General features: G+C 55.9%; 1 protein-coding gene across 4 annotated transcripts in view; it reads right to left on the reverse strand.

The window, feature by feature from the left end:
• Nucleotides 1-18,664, reverse strand: part of LOC144695849 (cornifelin homolog A-like) — an 87,252-nt gene that overhangs the window by 46,016 nt on the left and 22,572 nt on the right. The window contains exon 1 of one of the 4 annotated variants that reach the window (XM_078566882.1): nt 7,371-7,491. The exons of the other annotated variants lie outside the window; for them this stretch is intronic. The gene's annotated coding sequence lies outside the window, so the exon portion shown is untranslated. Of the gene's footprint in view, nt 1-7,370; nt 7,492-18,664 lie in introns of those variants that run through there. 4 annotated transcript variants of the gene reach the window in all.

The following is an 18,664-nucleotide window of genomic DNA, read 5'->3' on the forward strand; positions in this document are numbered from 1 at the left end:
CTGCGATGACTGGGGAGATGCCAGCTGTGGCACTGGCCGCTCCCTCCCAGGCTCCACTGGCCAGAGGACAACCGCCAAGGTCATCAAGGCCAACAGGACAGCAGAGTTGGCAGGCTGCCTCCTATGCCGATGCCAGGGAGGCAGGGGCACCAAGACACAGTCCTCGTGAACATAAGTTAAAGGCACCATGAGCACAAGAGGGACAGGTCACGGGTGATTTTCTGTTAATTTATGTTTGGTTTATATGTTGCTAATGTGGACATCAACACCAGTAATGGGTATGTCATTATGCTTTCAATGTAACAATAAATTAAATTTGCTTTGGTTCTGATGACCTGAATACACCTCACCTTTTCTTTCTGGTGCAGGATGTGTCAGTATGTAATGCTGGATGCGAGTGGCTCTAAATCTTATTGCACAGACACTGAGTGGACTTTGGGTTCAAATGAAAGGATCATTTCAGACATCTGGGATGGAGGCAGCAGCCCTGGCATGAGGTGGGAGCTGATCTTTAGCAGCCGAGCTGAAGGAAAGTTGGGTCAAGGCGTCCCTGGTGTCCCTGCCTCCCTGAAGGATACAGAGGTCTGGCTCCACGCCCTCAGCATTCTCCTCACCATGCTCCTCTTCTGACTCACTACTGGACTCATCCTCTGTGCCCTGTGAAGCTGTCTCAAGATCCTCTTCCTCCAGTGGGTCCCCCCTTGCCAGTGCCAGATTGTGGAGAGTGCAGCATGCAACCACTATCAGTGACACCCACTCTGGGGGGTATTGTAATGCTCCTCCTGAACGGTCCAGGCATCGGAAGCGCATCTTACAGAAGACCTGTGGTCCTCTCTATCACTGTCCTTGTCGGGGCATGGATCCTAATATAACGCTGCTCGGCCTCTGTTCTTGGGTGGTGGAGAGGCGTCATGAGCCACCTTTTCAACGGATAGCCCTTGTCACCCAGCAGCTATCCATCCAGTCAGGCTGGAGCACTGAAGAGCCTCGGCACCTGGGAGTGTCTGAGGATGTAAGCGTCATGGGAGCTGCCTGGGTACCTTGCACAGACTTGTAGAATCTGCATCCTGTGATCACACACTATCTGCACGTTCATGGAGTGGAAGCCCTTCCTGTTGACGAAGGCACCGGGCTCACCCGCTGGTGCCTTGATGGCCACATGTGTACAGTCTATAGCACCCTGGACGCGGGGGAAGCCAGCAATGGCCATGAAGCCTCTGGTTCGCTGTGCCTGGCTGACCTCGTCCATGCAGGTCATTACCCCATCTGAACAGAGCTTCTGTCACCAGCTTGACGTAACTGTGGACAGCTGATTGGGAGACTCCACAAGGTCTCCCACTGAGCCCTGGAAAGAGCCGGAGGCATAGAAGTTGAGGGTCACTGTGACCTTCAGAGCCACTGGCATGGGGTGTCCACCCACACAGTTGGAGCTGATCTCAGGCCCAAAAATTTGTCAAATGGAAGTTACTGTCTCCCTGGAGAGGCGGAGCCTCCTTTGGCATTGCACCTCGGACATATTGAGGTAGCTGCATCGCCGCCTGTAAACCCTGGCAGCAGGATAGTGGCGTCTTCTGCGGCCCCTTCCACCTTGGCCCTGCCCCCATTGTGCCTGCGCCTCTCCTCCCACAGGTTCCCCCCCTAAGAACCTGCACTGGGACACCTGGCCTCCTCTCCCTTCTGCCCCTCTCTTCCTCCTCAGAGCAGGTGCCACCAGCAGAGACCACAATCCCCATTACCAGGGTAAGGGAAGACTGTCTGATACCTGGAAGGGTCCACACGGTCTGAATCCCCCGGGGGTCTAGCAGACAGCAATGAGGCCTGGAAATGCTAACAATGAAGCCCCAAACAGAGATGACGCTGCAAGTACCAACAACAACCAGCAGCAAACTATCTCCTAAACTCCTCGCTGCTCACACTGGCAATGCTGCTGACCCTTTTTATCCCGCCCTTGGATGAGGATTGTGAAAATGTCGGCTGGCCGCCTGCACGTTTTGCCCGTGTGATGAATGTGAAATCGCTCGATTGCCTTTTTAATGGCTTTAACTGGCCATTGATGGTGGATGCAGCTCCGACTCCCACACGCCTGCCGACTGAAATATTGTGTGAGTGCGCGATGATGTCGGGACACTTGCCTGACGTCATCACGATGCTATTTTACGCTCGAGTGGGTCAGGTACACACCCGCCCGCTCTGCGAAAAATTCTGCCCCGTGAATCAATCCTGTTGTCCTTGTGGGAGCTCCTGATATGCCCAGATACCCTGCCTGTAACATGGAGACTAAAGTGAATACAGCTGACATGTCACAAAGCCGGCAGGGGCTGAAAGCTCAGCTCTAGGATTCTGCATCACAGCTCAAGCCATGCACTCCAACATTGCAGCCGTCAATCAGATGTCTCTGTCTGGGCGAGACATTGATATGAGGAAGGAGAGAGTGAGAGAAAGCAGAACCCACAAGCCCTGAATTGCTGTAAAAAAAGAAACATTGCAAAACATACTGCAATCAATTGTCAGATGATGCAAATTAAAACTGACCAGTTACTGAAATTCAATAATGGCTGTTTAAACTTTTGTAACCGTTTTAACCACTAACTTCCTAAAATAGAAAGGAATATTTGCATTCCTATAACACGTTTCACAACATCAGGGTGTCCCAAAGAGTTTTACAGTCATCAAAGTAATTTTGAAGTGTAATCACTGTTATAATGTAGAAAACACAGCAGCTAATTAGTGCACAGCTAGCTCCCACAAAGAGCAATGAGATAATAACTAATTGCTTGTTGCTTGAGGCCAGGATATTGGTGTTAAATAATAAAACAGAAAAGAGGCACAAAAGCAGGATTTAAAGATAGAAAGGCCAAGGCTGTGAGTATAGGACATGGTCACATCCTATCCTGCTGGACTTCCATTATATTCACTCATTGCAGTTCTTACACTCAGCCATTGGAGTCTGATTGTTGAATAACCCCCAATTCTCCATGTGATCAAACTACAGCAAATCAAACAAATATTTCATTCCCATTGATATAGAAACAGAAGGCCATTCAGCCCTTCCAGCTTGTTCTGACATTCAGCTAGATCATGGTTGCTCTGTATCTTAACTCCACCCACTTCACCCAGGAGTGGGAAGCAGAATTCTCCCTACCCTGGTTCCATAACCCTTAATAACCTTATCAACAAAAATCTATCAATCTCAGTTTTGAAATTTTTTATTTATCCACATCCACAGCTTTTTGGGGAGAGAGTTCCAGATTTCCACTACCCTTTGTGTGAAGAAGTGCTTCTTATATCACAGAATCACAGAATCTTTACAGGCTAAAAGGAGGCCATTCAGCCCATCAAGTCTGCACTGGCTTTCTGAAAGAGCATTCTACCGAGTCCCACTCCCCTGTCTTATTGCCATAACCTTGCACATTCTCTCTTTTCGGGTAGCAATCCCATTCCCTTTTGAATACCTCGATCGACCTGCCCCCACCACCCTTTCAGGAAGTTCGTTCCAGACTCCAACTGCCCTCTGGGTGAAAAAAAATTTCCTCATCACATTTACTCCTTTTGCCAATTATTTTGAATCTGTGCCCTCCACTACTTACCCTGTCCATACCCCTCAAGATCTTGAATACCTCTCTCAAGTCCCCTCTCAGCCTTCTTTTCTCCAAGGCAAACAGTCCCAACGTCTCCAATCTATCCTCATAGCTAGAGTTCTTCATCCTGGGAATCATTCTTCTGAATCTCCTTTGTACTCTCTCCAATACCTTCACATCCTTCATCGAGTATGGCGCCCAGAACTGGACGCAGTCCTCCAGATGAGGCCTAATGAGTATCAAATTCAACATGACCTCCTTACTCTTGTACTCAATGCCCCTATTAACAAAGCCTAAGATACCATATGCTTTATTAACTGCATTATATTAACTTCTCAACAAACTGACAAAATGTCGCTATCCACTGATTAGGAATTAAAAGAGTGTGAGGTTCCTGCCCCAGCAACATCGGTTAGAGAGCCCGCACATAGACATCAGTGGATCAATTTTTCTCTAAATCACCAATCAGCCATGCAGTCCTGTTGGACACGGGACACTTTTTCACTCAAGTCTCATTTAAACCATCCTGATAGGCTGCAAAACACCTTCCTTAAAGCAGCCTGTTGATATAGGGATGGCTGATTTTGGTCAGCCCTCCTGTGGCACCTGAGAGAGAAGAAAGAGAAATATTCTCAGTGAAATGGGACAGCAAGACAAAGGAATAGTGGAGCTTTTAACCCTGATACTGCAGTAGAAGTGAGGACAAGGCTTGTGTCCAGCATTCGTCGATGGACACCTTGAAAGGGAGTTCAGAATGGCCCCTTCCTGTTGTATCAATCAGGTTCGGTAGGAAGGAGCAGGGATTGGTGGGAGCACTGGTGACAGACACTAAAGTAGGATTGATGGCCAGTGTTGTGTGTTATGCCCCACAATAACTCCTCCCAATTTCATTACCTCTCTCCACCTGACATTTCCTTACCAGCCTCTTGTAACCAATTGAGATAGAACCATAGAAAGGTTATGGTGCAGAAAGAGGCCATTCAGCCCATCGTGACTGCATCAGCCGAGAAAAGAGAAAAAAGAAGCTAGCTCCTCATTCTAATCCCACTTTCCAGCACCCGGTCCATAGCCTTCCAAGTTACAGCACTTCAGGTGCATATCCAGGTGCTTTTTAAATGAGTTGAGTGTTTAAGCCTCAACCACCGATTTAGGCAGTGAATTCCAGACCCCCACCACACTCTGGGTGAAAAGGTTTTTCCTCATGGCCCCTCTAACCCTTCTACCAATCACCTTCAATCTATGCTCATGGTAATTGACCCCTCAGCTAGAGAAACAAGTCTTTCCTGTCTACCTCATCTAGGCCCCTCATGACACAAAATTCCAACTGTAGCCTAACCAGTGTTTTATAAAGTTCCAGCATTACATCGCTGACTTTGTGTTCGATATCTCGTCCAATAAAGGAAAGCATTCCACATGCTCTCTTTACCACCTTATCCACCCATCCTGCCACCTTCAGGGACCTGTAGACATGCACTCCAAGGTCTCTCACTTCCCCTACCCCTCTCAATATCCACCCATTTATTGAGTATTCTCTTGCTTTGTTCACCTTCCCCAAGTGCACTGCCTCACAACTCTCTGGGTTGAATCCCATTTGTCACTTTTCCACCCACTCAACCAAACCATTGATATCATTCTGGAGACAACAACTATCCTCTTCACTATGAACTACGTAGCCAATTTTTGTATCATCTGCAAATTTCCCCATCATGTCTCCCACACTTAACTATTAATATATATGACAAACAGCAGGGGCCCCAACACCAAGCCCTGTGGAATGCCACTGGAAACCGCTTTCCACTCGCAAAAACATCCATCAACCATTACCCTTTGTTTCCTGTCACTGAGCCAATTTTGGATCCAACTCGCCACCTTCCCCTGTATCCCATGGGATCTTGCTTTTCTGACCAGTCTACCTTGTCAAATACCTTACTGAAATCCATGTAGGCAACATCCACTGCACTACCTTCGTCAATCCTCTTGTCACTTCCTCAAAAAATTCTGTTAAGTTAGCAAGACACCACCTTCCCCTAACAAATCCATGCTGACTATCCCTGATCCATCTGTGCCTTTCTAAGTGACAGTTTATCCTGTCTCTCAGAATTGAGTCCAGTCATTTTCCCACCACTGAAGTCAGACTGACCAGCCATAATTTTCTGGCCTATCCCTCATGCCCTTTTGAAATATTGGTATAACATTTGCAGACCTCCAATCCTCCGGTACCTCGTCTGTATCTAGTGAGGATTGGATGCTCCTCAGAGCATTCGCTATTTCCTCCCTGGCTTCCTTTAACAACCTGGGATACAATCCATTCGCCCTGGTGATTTATCCACCTTCAAGGATGCCAGTCCCTCCAGTACTTCCTCTCTCATTATGTTTATTGCATCTAATATTTCACACTCCTCCTCCTTAACTAGAATGTCTACATCATCCCTCTCCTTAGTGAAGACAGGGACAAAGTGCTCATTGAGAACCCTGCCCACATCTTCAGCATCAGAGCACAAGTTACCATGTACATCTCTGATAGGCCCTACCCTTTCCTTAGTTATTCTCCTGCTCTTAGTGTACTGGTAAAACATCTTTGGGTTTTCTTTGATTTTACCTTGCCAATATTTTTTCATATCCTCTCCTTGCTTTCCTAGTTTACTTTTCTATTTCACCCCTGAACTTTCTATATTCCTCTATGCTTTCGAAAGTATTAAGCTTTTTGTAACTGTTATAAACTCTCTTTTTCTGCTTTATCTTACCCTGTATGCTTCTGGACAGCCAGGGGGCTCTGAATTTGGCACTACCACCCTTTTTCTTTGTGGGACCATGTCTACACTGTGCCCCTAGAATCTCGTTTTTGAATACCTCCCACTGATTTGACACTGTTTTCCCTCCTAGTAGCTGTATCCACTCCACTTACACCAGTTCACCCCTCAGTTTTGTAAAATTTGTCTTCCCCCAGTTTAGAGCTTTTACTCCTGTTCTATCTTTGTCCTTTTCCATAATGATGCTAAATCTAACTGTATTATGGTCACTGTCTCCAAACTGATTCCCCACTGCTACTTCCTCCGCTTGCCCAGCTTCATTCCCTAAGATTAAATCTAGAATTGCGCACCCCCCTTCTCGTTGGGCTTGTTATGTGCTGGCTGAAAAAGTTCTCTTGAATGCAGTTCAAGAATTTTGTGCCCTCTGTGTCCTTCACACTGTTCGTATCCCAATTGAAATTAGGGTAGTTGAAGCCTCCAACTATTGCTGTCCTACTGTTAATACACTCAGAAATTTGCCTGCACATTTGCTCTTCTAACTCCCTTTCACTATTTGGGGGTCTATAGTACACTCCTAGCAATGTGGCTGCCCCTTTTTTATTGCTGAGCTCCATCCCATATGGCCTCATTTGAGCTTCATTTAGCAAATCACCCCTCCTCACAGCTGTAATTGATTCTTTAACCAATAATGATACACCCCCATCTTTTTCTATCCCCCTCTCTATCCTGCCTGAAAACTCTATATCCAAGGATGTTGAGCTGCCATTTTCCCTTCTTTAAGCCCAGTTTCTGTTCTCGCGATGAAATCATGCTCCCGTGTATGATTCATTGACATTTTAGTAATCTGGATACCTGGGACCCCCCAGACCCCCGCCCACCCCTTCACTGTTCCCAGCTTTTGACCAGTTAGAAAATCCCCTTTTTATCCCATTTATGTCAGGTTACAAAGGGAAGATATTCAGAAATAAGTAAAATGTAACCTTACCCAGCAAACAATTAGAGTGACAGATCTTTAAAATGCAAAACAAAGTATATCACTTACTTGTCAGGAGCAGGGTTTGTTTCGATGAGGCAGAACTAAATGACCAGATCCTTTCAAATGTGGATAAGTGGAAGTGAGAAGGAGAAGGATTGTGATTAAGCATCTGCAACAGTGCACAACCCAAACTAACAACCGGACTCACAAATATTACTTAATGGCTCCCAGGCTGTGATTGAGCAATATGCAGTTCCAGTCTCTGCTCCCACTGCTGCTTAGTAATAAGCAAAGGAAACAGAGCTCAGCATGGGACGAGAGAGACCCAGAGTGAAATCCCAGAGTGAAATCCCAGAGTGAGATCCCAGAGTGAAATCCCAGAGTGAAATCCCAGAGTGAGATCCCAGAGTGAAATCCCAGAGTGAAATCCCAGAGTGAAATCCCAGAGTGAAATCCCAGAGTGAAATCCCAGAGTGAGATCCCAGAGTGAGATCCCAGAGTGAGATCCCAGAGTGAAATCCCAGAGTGAAATCCCAGAGTGAGATCCCAGAGTCCCCGCCCCAACCAACCCAGCCCCCCAGCCCCCCCCGCCCCAGAAACCCCCAGCAACCCCGCCCCAGCCCCCCGCCCCAGAAACCCCCAGCCCCCCCTGCCCCAGCACCCCCGCCCCAGCAACACCCGCCCCAGCCCCCCGCCTCAGAAACCCCCAGCCCCCACCGCCCCAGCCCCCCGCCCCAGAAACCCCCAGCACCCCCGCCCCAGCCCCCCGCCTCAGAAACACCCAGCCCCCACCGCCCCAGCCCCCCGCCCCAGAAACCCCCAGCACCCCCGCCCCAGCCCCCCGCCTCAGAAACCCCCAGCCCCCACCGCCCCAGCCCCCCGCCCCAGAAACCCCCAGCACCCCCGCCCCAGCCCCCCGCCCCAGAAACCCCCAGCACCCCCGCCCCAGCCTCCCGCCTCAGAAACCCCCAGCCCCCCCCGCCCCAGCCCCAGAAACCCCCAGCCCCCCGCCCCAGAAACCCCCAGCACCCCCGCCCCAGCCTCCCGCCTCAGAAACCCCCAGCCCCCCCCGCCCCAGCCCCAGAAACCCCCAGCCCCCCCGCCCCAGACCCCCCGCCCCAGAAACTCCCAGCCCCCCCGCCCCAGACCCCCCGCCCCAGAAACCCCCAGCCCCCCCGCCCCAGAAACCCCCAGCCCCCCCACCCCAGCCCCCAGCCCCCCTGCCCCAGCCCCCTGCCCCAGAAATCCTCAGCCCCCCCACCCCAGCCCCAGAAACCCCCAGCCCCCCCCGTCCCAGACCCCCCCGCCCCAGAAACCCCCAGCTCCCCCCACCCCAGCCCCCCCGCCCCAGCCCCCCGCCCCAGAAACCCCCAGTCCCCCGCCCCAGAAACCCCCAGTCCCCCCGTTCCAGCCCACATGACTGACTGGCAGCAGCTTCGGCCTGGGGACTGGATGTTCTGCTTTCAGCCCAGACGCTGGGATGATCATTGCTGCACTCTAAGACTGTGTTGTTTGGAATAAACACGAGGGTTAATGTTCAGTGAGTACAGGAGGTTAATTTAGGGAGTCTGGGGGCTTCTCCTCCCAGTGGCGAATGGCCACATGTCCAAGGGGGTTCTCAAGCTTGTTAGTTCTGCAGTTCTATAATTCTCTGGTGAATTTGAAGGCTGCAAACGAGGGATTAAAACTAGGGGAACAATCATTGCCCCTGAGGGGTCAGTGTTGCATGAATGGGCATCATTGCTTCACTGTACTGGCTCCCTGTGAGTCAGTTGAACAGCTGCTAACCTGTCTCAGCTGTGCCTCTGCCCTCATTTTGGAACGATCAATTCAGTTGGATGGCCCTTTAGTGCCACCATAGTCCCCCCACTCCCAGTCATGTCTCTCAGTGCAACCTTCACCGCTCGTTGTCCCCCAGTGGAGCCCTTACCTTGCAGCGCAGTAACAGCCCCCATGCCCTGGCTATAGAAACTTGCCTGAGAAGCCCCCCGGAAACGTTGCAGGCTGTGAAGCCTGGCGCTGACCCCCCCCCACTACGAGTGCAGTGCGATGCAAGGTTTGCAAACTCACCTTGGGGTCAGGGGTGAAGTGCTGGTCACCAGCCACATGCCATTTAAGTCCTGTTGTGAAACACATCGTTCTAATCGTACGATGACGTGGGCTGTTAATGCAGTGTGGAGGGATGATTCCGGTGAGCAGGCATCATAATGAGATGCTGATTTATGCTAATGAAGTTTGTGATGTTTGGTGGTAGGGAACGCAGCCCACCATTGACACAATCCTTCCTCATTCTACACCCTCGTAAAAACAGTTTTGGGCCTACTTGCAAGATTTAGCTCTTGTGCCGAACATGACACCCTCCGCGATCGGGAGTGGGAAATCCTGGCCACTGTCTGAGAGTGAGGTGGAGACAGATTCAGTCAAAAGAGAATTGGATGATTATCTCAGTAAAACAAAATTGCAGGGCTACATGGAAAGGGCTGGGTAGTGGGACTGGCTGAGTTACTCTCCCAGAGAACTGACAGCAACAGATGTGAGCTGTAGTCATCCTGTATTCCTCAGCATGGTGAAACTGCTCAGCACTGAGGACACCCCATTAATCAGGGTTACAGTTATAAAGCAGATTGACAGTGGAGATCACAGCCTCATTATTATAGTCAAAGCATGAACCCACCTCCTGGGATCGGGTTGGTTACCTCAGTTCAAGGGGGAATTGGGAGTGCCGGATGTGGGAATGGGTCCAGAAAGAGGCTTCTCAGATTTTAAGCTCCCCAACCTGACCCAAAGCTGTCTGCTTTTGTTTAGGTTAAAACTCCCTGCCATGGTGTGAGCTTCAGAGTGAGATGAATTGATCCACTTCTCTCTTGCTTGCAACAGAAGGTGGTGGGCAACAAACTCAGCAGCAGCCATCCCGATGGAAGAGTACAACAGCGCTATTCCCCTATTGAGGCCATCACGGGAAGGGCAATTGCCAAGGTGGTGAGACACAAGTTTGAAGGTGCCAGGGCGAAGGGTAAGGATAGCCTGATGCCAACTCACTGGGCAGCAAGGGTGCACAACTGGGTCTACTGCAGAGGAGTTAGAGAAGGATTTTGATGAGCCAGGCTGCAGGAGAAGGCTGCCTGATGCAGTGGGAAGGCTGCACTCAGTATGAAAGAACATGGAAGAGTCCAGCAGGAAGTTGGCAGAAGGCTTTGTGCAGAGGTTTCCAATAGGTGGTGATAATCAAAAGTTCAAAACTTTATGACACAAAATGTTGATGCTTTCTTCAAATGTATTTCACAGATCTCAACATGTACTGTAGACGGATATATTGTTGCTCAGCACCTGGCCTCAGTGCAGTGGTGAGTGATGTGCCATTCTGCATATACATGGGTATAAATAGTTAATAACTCTTTACGAATCATATAACAATATAATATCCCTCTTTCTTTAAAAAAAATTAAGCTTCTATATATCAATATAATTGTGCCAATCATTAACTATTTTATATTCCGTGGAGATGGGAATCACAGTTGGATTGTCACTCCGCTCCGACCTACTCACACCGAAATGCAGCTGCACCATTCACGCCCAACCTTCCGACTCGGTCAGGGTGAGGGTGGTGCAATGGGTCCCCAAGACCTTCAGTCAAATGCAGCTGAGTCGGAGCAGGGAAGCCACACCCCCTTTTTACAGCACCAGCTGCCATAAAGCATGTCAGTTTAAAGGCCCAGTCACTTTGAGAAGCCAGGGAGAAGGTAATTATGTAAGGTAGGTGGGTAGGATGGTGGGGGGTGGGATGAGGCAGGAGGTGTGGGGTGCTGAAGGGTTTTTGGGTGGTCAGCGGGGAGAGGTGTGGTGATCTGGGGCGGGGGGGTTGAGTGGTCAGTGAGGGGGACAGGTGGTCAGTGGGGGGATCGACTGATCAGTGGAGAAGGGATCGGGTGGTCAGTGTGGCAGAGTCAGGTGGTCAGTGGTAAAGGGGTCGTATGGTCAGTGGGGACGGGTCAGGTGGTCAGTGGGGAGGGGTTGGGTGGTCAGTGGGGAGGGGTCGGGTGGTCAGTCAGGGTTAATCAGTTAGGGGCGTGGTGGCCAGTGAGGGTAGTTGGGGGAGGGGGGAGGGTACTTGGGAAGGTGGGGGGTTGTCAGGGTGTGGTGGTAGTCAGGGGAGTGGGGATGTTGGTTAGGGGCGTAGTCGGGAGGACAGGAGGGTAGTCGGAGTGTTGGAGGTGGTCAGGGGGATGGGATGGTAGTCGGGTGGGGTGGAGATAGTGGTCAGTGGATCAGCAGGGTGGTCGGGGATTTGGGGGTGGCCAGGGGGTTGAGGGTGGAGATCGCAGGGTTGGGAGGATAGTCAGAGAGTTGGAGGGGGTAGTCAGGGGGTGTCCAGTGGGAGAATCAGGAGGGAAGCATGGGTGAGGGGATAGTCAGGGGTGGGGGAGTAGTTAGAGGGATGGGGGAAAGACGAGGGATAGCATTAGTCAAGGGCTGAGGGTAGTCAAGTGGATGGGGGAGTAGTCGGGGGATGAGAGAGTAGCCGGGGGATGGGGAGTAGTCGGAGGATGGGGGATTGTCGGGGGATGGGGGAGTAGACGGGGGATGGGGGAGTAGTCGGGGGATGGGGGAGTAGCCGGGGGATGGGGAGTAGTCGGGGGATGGGGGAGTAGCCGGGGGATGGGGGAGTAGTCGGGGGATGGGGGAGTAGCCGGGGGATGGGGGAGTAGCCGGGGGATGGGGAGTAGTCGGAGGATGGGGGATTGTCGGGGGATGGGGGAGTAGACGGGGGATGGGGGAGTGGTCGGGGGATGGGGGAGTGGTCGGGGGATGGGGGAGTAGTCGGGGGATGGGGAAGTAGACGGGGGATGGGGGAGTAGTCGGAGGATGGGGGAGTAGTCGGGGGATGGGGGAGTAGTCGGAGGATGGGGGAGTAGTCGGGGGATGGGGGAGTAGTCGGAGGATGGGGGAGTAGTCGGGGGATGGGGGAGAGGTGGGGGGATGGGGGAGTAGTCGGGGGAAGGGGGAGTGGTCGGAGGATGGGGGAGTAGTCGGGGATGGGGGAGTGGTCGGGGGATGGGGAAGTGGTCGGGGGATGGGGGAGTGGTAGGGGGATGGGGGAGTGGTCGGGGGATGGGGGAGTGGTCGGGGGATGGGGGAGAGGTGGGGGGATGGTGGAGTGGTCGGGGGATGGGTGAGTGGTCGGGGGATGGGGGAGTGGTCGGGGGATGGGGGAGTGGTCGGGGGAAGGGGGAGTGGTCGGGGGATGGGGGAGTGGTCGGGGGATGGGGGAGTGGTCGGGGGATGGGGGAGTGGTCGGGGGATGAAGGAGTGGTCGGGGATGGGAGAGTAGTCGGAGGATGGGGGAGTAGTCGGGGGATGGGGGAGTAGTCGGAGGATGGGGGAGTAGTCGGGGGATGGGGGAGTAGTCGGAGGATGGGGGAGTAGTCGGGGGATGGGAGAGTAGTCAGGGATGGGGGAGTAGTCGGAGGATGGGGGAGTAGTCGGAGGATGGGAGAGTAGTCGGGGGATGGGGGAGTAGTCGGAGGATGGGGGAGTAGTCGGGGGATGGGGGAGTAGTCGGAGGATGGGGGAGTAGTCGGAGGATGGGGGAGTAGTCGGAGGATGGGGGAGTAGTCGGAGGATGGGGGAGTAGTCGGAGGATGGGGGAGTAGTCGGAGGATGGGGGAGTAGTCGGAGGATGGGGGAGAGGTGGGGGGATGGGGAAGTGGTCGGGGGATGGGGGAGTGGTAGGGGGATGGGGGAGTGGTCGGGGGATGGGGGAGTGGTCGGGGGATGGGGGAGAGGTGGGGGATGGGGGAGTGGTCGGGGGAAGGGGGAGTGGTCGGAGGATGGGGGAGTAGTCGGGGATGGGGAGTGGTCGGGGGATGGGGAAGTGGTCGGGGGATGGAGGAGTGGTAGGGGGATGGGGGAGTGGTCGGGGGATGGGGGAGTGGTCGGGGGATGGGGGAGAGGTGGGGGGATGGTGGAGTGGTCGGGGGATGGGTGAGTGGTCGGGGGATGGGGGAGTGGTCGGGGGATGGGGGAGTGGTCGGGGGAAGGGGGAGTGGTCGGGGGATGGGGGAGTGGTCGGGGGATGGGGGAGTGGTCGGGGGATGGAAGGAGTGGTCGGGGAAGGGGGAGTGGTCGGGGGATGGGGGAGTGGTCGGGGGATGGGGGAGTACTCGGGGGATGGGGGAGTGGTCGGGGGATGGGGGAGTGGTCGGGGGATGGGGGAGTACTCGGGGGATGGGGGAGTAGTCGGGGATGGGGGAGTAGTCGGGGGATGGCGGAGTAGTCGGGGGATGGGGAGTTGAAGGGGGATGGGGGAGTAGTCGGGGGATGAAGGAGTGGTCGGGGGAAGGGGGAGTGGTCGGGGGATGGGGGAGTGGTCGGGGGATGGGGGAGTACTCGGGGGATGGGGGAGTAGTCGGAGGATGGGGGAGTGGTCGGGGGATGGGGGAGTGGTCGGGGGATGGGGGAGTACTCGGGGGATGGGGGAGTAGTCGGGGATGGGGGAGTAGTCGGGGGATGGCGGAGTAGTCGGGGGATGGGGGAGTTGAAGGGGGATGGGGGAGTAGTCGGGGGATGGGGGAGTAGTCGGGGGATGGGGGAGTAGTCGGGGGATGGGGGAGTAGTCGGGGGATGGGGGAGTAGTCGGGGGATGGGGGAGTAGTCGGGGGATGGGGGAGTAGTCGGGGGATGGGGGAGTTGAAGGGGATGGGGGAGTAGTAGGGGGATGGGGCAGTAGCTGCTGGTGGGGGTGAGAGAGTAGCTGCATGTGGGGGTGAGAGAGTCGCTGCTGGTGGGGGTGAGAGAGTAGCTGTTGGTGGGGGTGAGAGGGTGTCTGCTGGTGGGGGTGAGAGAGTAGCTGCTGGTGGAGGTGAGAGAGTCGCTGCTGGTGGGGGTGAGAGAGTCGCTGCTGGTGGGGGTGAGAGAGTAGCTGCTGGTGGGGGTGAGAGAGTAGCTGTTGGTGGGGGTGAGAGGGTGTCTGCTGGTGGGGGTGAGAGTGTGGCTGCTGGTGGGGGTGAGAGAGTAGCTGCTGGTGGGGGTGAGAGAGTAGCTGCTGGTGGGGTGAGAGAGTAGCTGCTGGTGGGGGTGAGAGAGTGGCTGCTGGTGGGGGTGAGAGAGAGGCTCCTGGTGGGGGTGAGAGAGTGGCTGCTGGTGGGGGTGAGAGAGTCGCTGCTGGTGGGGGTGAGAGAGTAGCTGTTGGTGGGGGTGAGAGGGTGGCTGCTGGTGGGGGTTTGAGAGTAGCTGCTGGTGGGGGTGAGAGAGTGGCTGCTGGTGGGGGTGAGAGAGTGGCTGCTGGTGGGGGTGAGAGACTGGCTGCTGGTGGGGGTGAGAGAGTGGTTGTTGCTGGGAGTGAGAGAGTGGCTGCTGGTGGGGGTGAGAGAGTAGCTGCTGGTGGGCGTGAGAGCGTGGGCGCATGTGGGGGTGAGAGTGTGGCTGCTGATGGGCGTGAGAGTGTGCCTTCTGGTGGGGGTGAGTGGGTGGGTGCATGTGGGGGTGAGAGTGTGGCTGCTGGTGGGGGTGAGAGTGCGTCTGCTGGTGGGAGTGAGAAGGTAGCTGCTGGTGAGGGTGAGAGTGCGGCTGCTGGTGGGGGTGAGAGTGCGTCTGCTGGTGGGAGTGAGAAGGTAGCTGCTGGTGAGGGTGAGAGTGCGGCTGCTGGTGGGGGTGAGAGAGTGGCTGCTGGTGGGGGTGAGAGAGTGGCTGCTGGTGGGCGTGAGATTGTGGCTGCAGGTGGGGGTGAGAGAGTGGCTGCTGGTGTGGGTGAGAGTGTGTCTGCTGGTGGGAGTGAGAAGGTAGCTGCTGGTGAGGGTGAGAGAGGCGCTGATGGTGGGGGTGAGAGAGGCGCTGATGGTGGGGGTGAGAGAGTGGTTGTTGCTGGGAGTGAGAGAGTGGCTGCTGGTGGGGGTGAGAGAGTAGCTGCTGGTGGGCGTGAGAGAGTGGCTGCACGTGTGGGTGCGAGAGTAGCTGCTGGTGGGCGTGAGAGTGTGGCTGCTGGTGGGGGTGAGAGGGTGTCTGCTGGTGGGCGTGAGAGTGTGGCTGCTGGTGGGGTTGAGAGTGTGGCTGCTGGTGGGCGTGAGAGTGTGGCTGCTGGTGGGGTTGAGAGTGTGGCTGCTGGTGGGGGTGAGAGTGTGGCTGCCGGTGGGGGTGAGAGACTGGCTGCTGGTGGGGGTGAGAGTGTGGCTGCTGGTGGGCGTGAGAGTGTGGCTGCTGGTGGGGTTGAGAGTGTGGCTGCTGGTGGGGTTGAGAGTGTGGCTGCTGGTGGGGTTGAGAGTGTGGCTGCTGGTGGGGTTGAGAGTGTGGCTGCTGGTGGGGTTGAGAGTGTGGCTGTTGGTGGGAGTGAGTGTGGCTGCTGGTGGGGGTGAGAGAGTGGCTGTTGGTGGGAGTGAGTGTGGCTGTTGGTGGGAGTGAGTGTGGCTGCTGGTGGGGGTGAGTGTTTGGCTGCTGGTGGGGGTGAGAGAGTAGCTGCTGGTCGGGGTGAGAGTGTGTCTGCTGGTGGGAGTGAGAAGGTAGCTGCTGGTGAGGGTGAGAGTGCGGCTGCTTGTGGGGGTGAGAGTGTGTCTGCTGGTGAGAGTGAGAAGGTAGCTGCTGGTGAGGGTGAGAGTGCGGCTACTGGTGGGCGTGAGATTGTGGCTGAAGGTGGGGGTGAGAGTGTGGCTGCTGGTGGGGGTGAGAGGACAGCTCCTGGAGGGAGTGAGAGTGTGGCTGCTGGTGGGGGTGAGAGTGTGGCTGCACGTGTGGGTGAGAGAGTAGCTGCTGGTGGGCGTGAGAGTGTGGCAGCTGGTGGGGGTGAGAGAGTGGATGCTTGTGGGGGTGAGAGAGTAGCTGCTGGTGGGGGTGAGAGAGTGGCTGCACGTGTGGGTGAGAGAGTAGCTGCAGGTGGGCGTGAGAGTGTGGCTGCTGGTGGGGGTGAGAGAGTGGTTGCTGGTGGGGGTGAGAGTGTGGCTGCCGGTGGGGGTGAGAGACTGGCTGCTGGTGGGGGTGAGAGTGTGGCTGCTGGTGGGGTTGAGAGTATGGCTGCTGGTGGGCGTGATAGTGTGGCTGCTGGTGGGGTTGAGAGTGTGGCTGCTGGTGGGGTTGAGAGTGTGGCTGCTGGTGGGGTTGAGAGTGTGGCTGCTGGTGGGAGTGAGAGTGTGGCTGCTGGTGGGGGTGAGAAAGTGGGTGCTGGTGGGGGTGAGTGTTTGGCTGCTGGTGGGGTGAGAGAGTAGCTGCTGGTGAGGGTGAGGGAGTGGCTGCTGGTGGGCGTGAGATTGTGGCTGCAGGTGGGGGTGAGAGAGTGGCTGCTGGTGTGGGTGAGAGTGTGTCTGCTGGTGGGAGTGAGAAGGGAGCTGCTGGTGAGGGTGAGAGTGCGGCTGCTGGTGGGGGTGAGAGAGTGGCTGCTGGTGGGGGTGAGAGGACAGCTCCTGGAGGGAGTGAGAGTGTGGCTGCTGGTGGGGGTGAGAGTGCGGCTGCTGGTGGGAGTGAGAGAGAGGCTGCTGGTGGGGGTGAGAGGACAGCTCCTGGTGGGAGTGAGAGAGTGGGTGCTGGTGTGGGTGAGAGTGCGGCTGCTGGTGGGGGTGAGAGTGTGGCTGCTGGTGGGGGTGAGAGTGTGGCTGCTGGTGGGGGTGAGAGTGTGGCTGCTGGTGGGGGTGAGAGTGTGGCTGCTGGTGGGGGTGAGAGTGTGGCTGCTGGTGGGGGTGAGAGGGTGGCTGCTGGTGGGATGAGAGTGTGGCTGCTGATGGGGGTGAGAGAGTGGCTGGTGGTGGGGGTGAGACTGAGGCTGCTGGTGGGGGTGAGAGTGTGGCTGCTGGTGGGCGTGAGAGTGTGTCTGCTGGTGGGAGTGAGTGTGGCTGCTGGTGGGAGTGAGTGTGGCTGCTGGTGGGGGTGAGAAAGTGGGTGCTGGTGGGGGTGAGTGTTTGGCTGCTGGTCGGGGTGAGAGTGTGGCTGCAGGTGGGGGTGAGAGTGTGTCTGCTGGTGGGAGTGAGAAGGTAGCTGCTGGTGAGGGTGAGACTGAGGCTGCTGGTGGGGGTGAGAGTGTGGCTGCAGGTGGGGGTGAGAGTGGGGCTGCTGGTGGGGGTGAGAGTGTGGATGCTGGTGGGGGTGAGAGAGTCGCTGCTGGTGGGGGTGAGTGTTTGGCTGCTGGTGAGGGTGAGTGTGTGGCTGCAGGTGGGGGTGAGAGTGTGTCTGCTGGTGGGAGTGAGAAGGTAGCTGCTGGTGAGGGTGAGACTGAGGCTGCTGGTGGGGGTGAGAGTGTGGCTGCAGGTGGGGGTGAGAGTGGGGCTGCTGGTGGGGGTGAGAGTGTGGATGCTGGTGGGGGTGAGAGAGTCGCTGCTGGTGGGGGTGAGAGAGATGCAGCTGGTGGGGGATAGAGAGTGGCTGTTGGTGGGGGTGAGAGAGTGGCTGCTGGTGGGGGTGAGAGGGTGGCTGCTGGTGGGATGAGAGTGTGGCTGCTGATGGGGGTGAGAGAGTGGCTGGTGGTTGGGGTGAGACTGAGGCTGCTGGTGGGGGTGAGAGAGTGGATGCTGGTGGGGGTGAGAGAGTGGTTGCTGGTGGGGGTGAGAGAGTGGATGCTGGTGTGGGTGAGAGAGTAGCTGCTGGTGGGCGTGAGAGTGTGGCTGCTGGTGGGCGTGAGAGTATGGCTTCTGGTGGGGGTGAGTGGGTGGGTGCATGTGGGGGTGAGAGTGTGGCTGCCGGTGGGGGTGAGAGACTGGCTGCTGGTGGGGTTGAGAGTGTGGCTGCTGGTGGGCGTGATAGTGTGGCTGCTGGTGGGGTTGAGAGTGTGGCTGATGGTGGGGTTGAGAGTGTGGCTGCTGGTGGGGTTGAGAGTGTGGCTGCTGGTGGGAGTGAGAGTGTGGCCGCTGGTGGGGGTGAGAAACTGGGTGCTGGTGGGGGTGAGAAGGTAGCTGCTGGTGAGGGTGAGAGTGCGGCTGCTGGTGGGGGTGAGAGAGTGGCTGCTGGTGGGGGTGAGAGTGTGGCTGCTGGTGAGGGTGAGAGAGTGGCTGCTGGTGGGCGTGAGATTGTGGCTGCAGGTGGGGGTGAGAGAGTGGCTGCTGGTGTGGGTGAGAGTGTGTCTGCTGGTGGGAGTGAGAAGGGAGCTGCTGGTGAGGGTGAGAGTGCGGCTGCTGGTGGGGGTGAGAGAGTGGCTGCTGGTGGGGGTGAGAGGACAGCTCCTGGAGGGAGTGAGAGTGTGGCTGCTGGTGGGGGTGAGAGTGCGGCTGCTGGTGGGGGTGAGAGGACAGCTCCTGGTGGGAGTGAGAGAGTGGGTGCTGGTGTGGGTGAGAGTGCGGCTGCTGGTGGGGGTGAGAGTGTGGCTGCTGGTGGGGGTGAGAGTGTGGCTGCTGGTGGGGGTGAGAGTGTGGCTGCTGGTGGGGGTGAGTGTTTGGCTGCTGGTGGGAGTG

Source organism: Cetorhinus maximus, chromosome 21 (assembly GCF_964194155.1).
Source record: "Cetorhinus maximus chromosome 21, sCetMax3.hap1.1, whole genome shotgun sequence".
NCBI classification, from domain to species: Eukaryota; Metazoa; Chordata; class Chondrichthyes; order Lamniformes; family Cetorhinidae; genus Cetorhinus; species Cetorhinus maximus.